Source organism: Oratosquilla oratoria, chromosome 23, assembly GCF_046742065.1.
Source record: "Oratosquilla oratoria isolate Oo_2021 chromosome 23, ASM4674206v1, whole genome shotgun sequence".
NCBI classification, from domain to species: Eukaryota; Metazoa; Arthropoda; class Malacostraca; order Stomatopoda; family Squillidae; genus Oratosquilla; species Oratosquilla oratoria.
Genome location: NC_134799.1, coordinates 49997270 through 50004769, shown reverse-complemented (window position 1 = coordinate 50004769; position 7500 = coordinate 49997270).

Genomic DNA, 7500 nt, shown 5'->3' with positions numbered 1-7500 from the left:
TGGCTTTGAGTGAAACTAAGTTGAAAGGGAAGGGTGAGTGTAAGTTTGGGAGTGTAACTGGGAGGTTATCAGGAGTGAAGAGAGGGCGAGGGAGGGAAGGGGTGGCTATACTAGTAAGTGAAGAGATAGGTGAACGTGTAATGGAGTGGAAGGAGGTTTCCTCAAGGATAATGTGGATGAAGGTGAAACTGGGAAAGGAGATGTGGGTGTTTTGTAAGAGCATATGGGTCTGGCAGAGAGAAGAGTGTAGAAGAAAGGGAGGCTTTTTGGATAGATTTAAATGAGTGCATAGAGGATTTAGGGAGAAATATCAATGTAATAGTACTGGGACACCTTAATGCTAGGGTAGGAAATTATCCAATTGATGGAGTGGTTGGGAAATGTGGAGTTCCAGGAAAGAACCGTAGTGGAGAGTTGATGGTGGAAATGTGTCTACAAAGAGAGTTGATGATAGCAAATAAAGTGTTTCGGAAGAAAGTCAAGCATAAGTACACATGGGAGAGGGTGGTGGAAGGAAGGGTGGTAGATAGAGCGTTAATGGACTATGTAGTGGTAAATAGGATTATGATAGGAAGAGTTAAGGATGTACATGTGCTGAGGGGAGAGGGTGGGTGAATATCAGATCATTTTTTGGTGGAAGGTAAGTTGAGAGTAGAGGATAGATGGAGGAAGAGGAAAGGGACAAAAGGTAGGGAGGTGCTTAGAGTGAACTCTTTAAATGTAAAGGAAAAGGAGAAGGAGTACAAGAAGAAGCTGAAGGAGGAGTGGGAGGGAGTGAAAGATAGAATAGAGCTAGGTGTAGAGGAGGAATGGGGACGGTTCAAGGGAGTCACAAAGTGTGCAAAGATGGCGTGTGGAACAAGAAGGACAGGAGGAAATAGAAGAAAGGGTAGTGAATGGTGGGATGAGGAAACAAAGAAGGTTGTAGAAGAGAAGAAGCGAGCTTTCACAGATTGGTTACAAAATAGGACGAGGGACATATGAGAGGTACAAAGAAAAGAAAAGAGAAGTAAAGCAAAAGGTAAAGGAGGCAAAGAGGAGAGCAGATGTGAAATGGGGTAAGAGTATGACAGAAAAATTTGAAAGTAATAAAAAGATGTTTTGGAAAGAAATTAAAAGAGGAAGAGGAGGCGAATCAAGTAGAGAAGAAAAGGTAAAAGGTGCAGATGGAGAGATGATAATGGAAGAGAAGCCAGTAAGGGGAAGATGGGCAGAATATTTTAGGGAGTTGCTAAATGTGAAAGATAGGGAGGGAAAGATAGTTGCAGTGGGAAATGTTAAGAAAATGACCGTGATGAGTGAGGAGAATGGAGGAAGGATGAAGTGAAGGCAGTTGTTAAGATGATGAAAGCAGGTAAGGCACCTGGTTTGGATGGATACCATGCAGAATGTCAAAAAAAAAAAAGAGGTACAGTGATGGTGGACTGGCTGGTGAGGTTATTTAATGTTTGCTGGAGAGAGGGTAGAGTGCCGGAGGACTGGAGGAGTGCCTGTATAGTTCCACTTTAAAAGGGAAAAGGGGACAAGTGTGAATGTAGTAGTTTCAGAGGGATTAGCTTGTTAAGTGTAGTTGGGAAGGCTTATAGGAGGATCTTGATTGAGAGGATTAGGAGAGAAACAGAGGGAGTAATTGGTGAGGAACAGTGTGGATTTAGATCGGGTAGAAGCTGTATAGATCAGATTTTTGTGGTAAGACATATGTGAGAAAGCTATAGGCAAGGGGAAGGATATTTTTTGGGCCTTTATGGACCTGGAAAAGGCTTACGACAGGGTAGACATAAAGGCACTGTGGGAGGTTTTGCGGATATACGGGATAGGAGGAAAGCTTCTAGGAGCTGTCAATAGTTTTTATGAGAGTAGTAGAGCTTGTGTCAGGATTGGAAATGGAGAGAGTGAGTGGCTCGAGGTAAAGGTGGGACTTCGTCAAGGATGCGTTATGTCACCCTGGCTGTTCAACTTATACATGGATGGGGTAGTGCGAGAGGTAAATGCAAGGGTAGTGGGCAAGGGATTGGAGATGGTTAAAGAAAATGGAGAAAAGTGGGAGGTGAGCCAGCTGTGGTTTGCGGACGACACTGCGCTTGTGGCAGGATCGGAGGAGGGATTGAGGAAGTTGGTGACAGAGTTTGGGAGAGTGTGTGATAGAAGAAAGCTGAAGATAAATGTGGGTAAAAGTAAAGTGATGAGATGTACAAGGGGTGAAAGTGGTAGTAGTCTGGAGTTGAGCTTTAAGGGAGAGCGACTGGAGGAAGTGGATAGTTTTAGATACTTGGGTGCAAATGTGGCAGGAAAAGGTAGAGTGAAGGTGGAGGTAGAATGTAGATTGAGAGAAGCGAGTAAATGCCTTGGTGGATTAAAAAGTGTAATGAGGAATAGACATTTGGGAATGGATGCTAAGAGGAGACTATATGAAGGAGTGATTGTGCCAACAGCATTGTATGGGGCAGAAACATGGAACACAAGAGATGAAGAGAGAAGAAGTTTGAATGTGTTTGAGATGAGGTGTCTGAGAAGTATGATGGGGGTTACTAGGCTGGATAGAGTGAGAAATGAGGAGGTGAGGAGAAGAACAGGGGTGGAAAATGGGTTGGGAGATAGGGTTGATGAAAGAATATTAGGATGGTTTGGACACATGGAAAGAATGAGTGAAGAAAGACTAGTAAAAGAGGTGTGGAAGGCAGATGTGGGGGGAGTGAACATGAAGGGACGTCCTAGGATGAGGTGGATGGATGGTGTGAAGGGGGCTTTGGGGAAGAGGGGAATGTCTGTTGAGGAAGGACGGGAGAAGACAGAAGATAGGGGTGAATGGAGAATGGTTGTATATAGATGATGTTGTGATGCATGAGGTGGAATGGGCGGGGGGATGGGGGGTGAGGTAGTATGTGTGAGCAAATTTTGACGCAGCCCGAAGGGATTTCTCCCCGTCTTCTCCTTTATGCATGGGGGGACGGAGGGGGTGGTCGCCGATTTAATGAAGCGGCCTTGCTGAAGATGTGCTGTGTCTTACGACACTGCTTCTGACCCAGGGCAGTGGAGAAGGTGCAGGGATGACCCGTCATCCAGAAGGTGCTAAGATGAGAGGGAGGGTGGAGGGGTGTGGAGTGTATTCAGGGATGGAATGGGTGGTAATGATTTTATGCCTTTTCGTTTTTGGGTACCTCCCTTGTAATGGGGAAAAAGCCTTGGTATATGTATGTATATATTATATATATATATATATATATAATATATATATGATATATAAATAATATATATAACATATATATATATATATATATATATGTGTGTGTGTGTGTGTGTGTGTGTGTGTGTGTGTGTGTGTGTGTGTGTGTGTGTGTGTGTGTGTGTGTGTGTGTGTGTGTGTGTGTGTGTGTGTGCTGAATTATTCGCTAGATGGCTGGACGTGGCGTGACTCTTTTACTAGAATTTCGTATATTCTTTCATGTTTCATAAAAATAAATTTAGAATAAAATCACGGGTAAGCAAAGCCAAGTTCAGCTACGTTAAGGTTCAATCTTTATTTAGATAAAATACAAATGTCACACCACAAAGGCTATAGTTATCCGTATTGATTACATTATTTTCAGTAACACCATTAGAATATTACATAAGAATTGGTGAAACGTTTTGTTCAGTATAGTTGCCATAACCGTAAGTTTCTGTTAAAACTATGTGAAATTAGGAATTACTGTTTACATTTTTGCTGATTAGAAATTTGAGCCTTTGAATAGTCTGACTTTATATGACAGCTACATTTGCACATAAAGGCAAAAACCTTTGAATAAAAATTAGTTCACAAAATTTTACATTCTTTCGGACATAACTTACGAATTACACTGTATTCTTGGATTTTACCGCTCCTGTTCTTTTAAGGTTCCCCCCAATACTTAGATGATAAGAATTAATAGTAATTTTCCAGCAATTTCGGATGACTCGTGAGAAAAATTTTGTATCTAAGATTGTTACTTCGGCACGCAGGCTTAAAAAGTTTGTCTACTCCTGCTCTAAGTTAACTTGTCTGTTTTGCATGGGATATAAATTTAACTAACGTTGTTCATTGCTTGTTTATTTTTTTTTTATCTTATTTTCTTTATCATTTATTTTTTTCAGGATTCAGATTTTCTTTGATAGACATAATGCCCTAAAAAGGATGTATTCGGCAACTGAACCGCCGCAACGGTTGCCATATATTCATTTATCATCTTATCCATTTGATTTGCATAAAGATGTCCTCTGTTATGGACTGCAGACACTAGTGTCTGCTAACGGTATAAACTAACACTTGTGGTATAAACTTTAAACATTTGTTTAGTAAACACAGGAGTCTTAATCCGAAACCAGCCAGGAATAAGCATCGACTAAAACTCCTGTGTTTCATATACCTTCTCACTGCAATCTGTCAGAATGTCTCCACAATATATATATATATATATATATATATATATATTGTGTGTGTGTGTGTGTGTGTGTGTGTGTGTGTGTGTGTGTGTGTGTGTGTGTGTGTGTGTGTGTGTGTGTGTGTGTGTGTGTGTTTACCTTGTATTTTACGGGAAGGGGAGCTATGCTCGTGGGGTCACGTCTTCATATCTCATTTTATCCAGACTGTTACTCGTGTATTGTTTTTGCACACACCACTTTCGCATCTAACTTGTTCCAAATGTCTATTACTCTGTGGGGAAAGCTTTTTTTTCAGATCTCTTCTATAACTGTCTTTCTTGATATTCTTTCCGTGCCCTCTTGTATTTCTACTGTCCCATGTGGTGTGTGTGTGTGTGTGTGTGTGTGTGTGTGTGTGTGTGTGTGTGTGTGTGTGTGTGTGTGTGTGTGTGTGTGTGTGTATGTGTGTGTGTGTGTGTACCGTATTACACTAGGCGACATGACCTTTCTCCTAGTGCTTATACCATTGTTATCTGACACGCGATGACAATATGAAAATTATGAAATATAACAACACTGATGCCCGTTCGTGTGTACGTGTGCGTGCATTTGCAAAGGCATTTATAATTCATCGTATGCAGTAATGGGTTGGTGCCCTCATAGACTGTGCGACAGTTTGGGCGGACAAGTTTCAAGAAATCCCAAACTTCTCCTCCCGAGTACTACTGTGTTGGTATGGTTTATTGTTCTTTTTGCAGTGCTTAAAATCGCGATTATGAACACATGCTCTTTGCAAAAACCCTGTCACACCCTACGCGACTTAGCGAGTTCGTTTGAGTAGAAACAACTTAGGTTACAATCTTTTATTTTTCGAATCTCCAAATGTCAAATTACCTTTGCGTCATATTTTGAGAAGTTGTATTACGAACTAAGAGAAGTTAAACCTATACGAATATTAGACACAATGTTCAATTGTTCTTAGGGAAGGCTAGAACTCTGTAAGCGAAGTCTTACAGTTTTTCGAATTCACAACATTTGATGAAAATCTTGAATGTGTAACCAGGGTTTGATGTTAATTCCAACAAATATCTGATGCACAGTGTCAAACTTTCCATAAGCTAAGTCTCTAGAACATTCGAGCTTGTAAAATCTTCACTTCCTAATCTTCTGAAAAATATAATTTTGTGGTCTTAAAATGATAACTCTTATGAACTGGGCTCCTTTATAATGTTCAAAATCTTAGTGATTCTCTCCCAATTACCCAAGAAACAACTGAAAACACGTTAGGAACCTATACAGCAAATGTAGAAAACATCACCCTGCTGAAGTATTGGTATAATGCTGGGCAAAATACATAAGTTTTAATATTTGAAGTTATTTCGTCATTTCGTCATTACTGGCGCTGCTGAGATGGATCTACTGAGACTCTCTGAGGACGTGCTGACTTTGTACCTCACCACGGTGGTAATGTATGTGTGGATGTATGTATGTATGGAGAGAAGTACATGTGAAGTGTTTATTTTTATTTATTAATTTATCTATTTATCTGTTTATTTATTTATTGGAATGACTGTGGTTGTGAATGAAGTTTGAAATCAGTGTGATCAGCTTGATCATATTGATAATGTGCTGGCATGTATATACGACACCGATGTACCACACCTATGATGTCCACCGTTGTGGAGATGGGTTGGAAAGCCATGAAAATACTTTTCCATTTACCGGGAATAGAACCCAGGCCATCCGCTTAACAAGGCATGATGTTACCCACTGCACCACGAAGACCTATAATCCTTTGTTTTATATAAATATTTAATAGTAGTCTAGTAAGCCTCCAAATATGGTTACTATCTCTGTGTATCTATCAAAATAAGTATGTTGATTACTTATAATTACTATCCCTTCATTCTACTATTCTCTTTAAATATTTCTGTCCATTACATTCTCTAATGCTCCACATCTTCAGTACATGTTGTCACCAAGCATCATATAGATGTGCTGATTAAAAGCGGCAATACGTACGTACAAATGTAGCTACGAAAAAAAAAAACATCGGGTCGGGTTACAAGGAGATTCCAAACCTTTTTTGCAACACTAGGTCGCAGCGTGCAACTTAGCTTGATACAAACACAAGTTGTCGTACGAGCCTGGTATGACAGCGTCATTTCGACCGAACGAGATGGTACCAACTGTTCATAAGTATATCATCAACATTCCTTCCCCACCAAGAAATAGAAAAGAACTTACCTGAATCACCGCCGTATTCGTTCACACCATATCGGGAGGGATCTTTGCTTGTTTGCAGTGAATATTGCCTCCCTCCAGGTCCCCTTTCCATCTGCTTCAATCTCATCAGCTCGAATTCGTTCAACTCGTGGTGAGGAGCGGTTGCCATAACGACCTCAGGTGAGTTACGATTCGGAAAAGCCTATGGTGGGTTGGGTGGTTGATTTGGGAGGTAACGTGCGCGGGTTGTGTACAAACTTACTGTCAACTTTTCTTATATTTCACACTTGGCCGTAAAAGAATTTCACTTCACTGATCACAAGTAATTTACGGCCAAAAAGCGAACAGCTCGAAAACTTCTTATGCAACGTGTGTCAACAACTGTTATGGCCTTTTGATAATATAAAAGTTTGTGAGTGTTCTCTCTATACGCGTCTGTCAAACTATGAATGTGACGCCTACTGACCTTGAAAACAGCGACCTGCTGAGGCTATGCACACACGTCATGCAATCCAGCGGTATCTGGCAACTTTCAGTTTTAATTCACAAGACGATAATCTTGGTCTTTTTGGATAATATTCATTCATTTGGGTTCACAAGTTACAAGTAAAACATGCACGGCTATCTTAGTGATAATTTCTTTTTCTAAGAACAATACTACTACATTACATTGTAACATGGTTTATTTTTTCAGTTATCAACTAGCCTATTTACGTATTGTAGTTTCAAAACAAAGCCCACTTCCCTAACCTCCGCAGGATTTTTTTTCAATATTGCTCACTACTAATGAATAACAGAAAAGTGTCTTAGTTAAGAATATTAATTAACATTGCTAGAAAAAATAGCTCTTGTCTGGTTCTCCAGTTCACCTTAGTCAGGAAAAGCACCGAGTGAGGA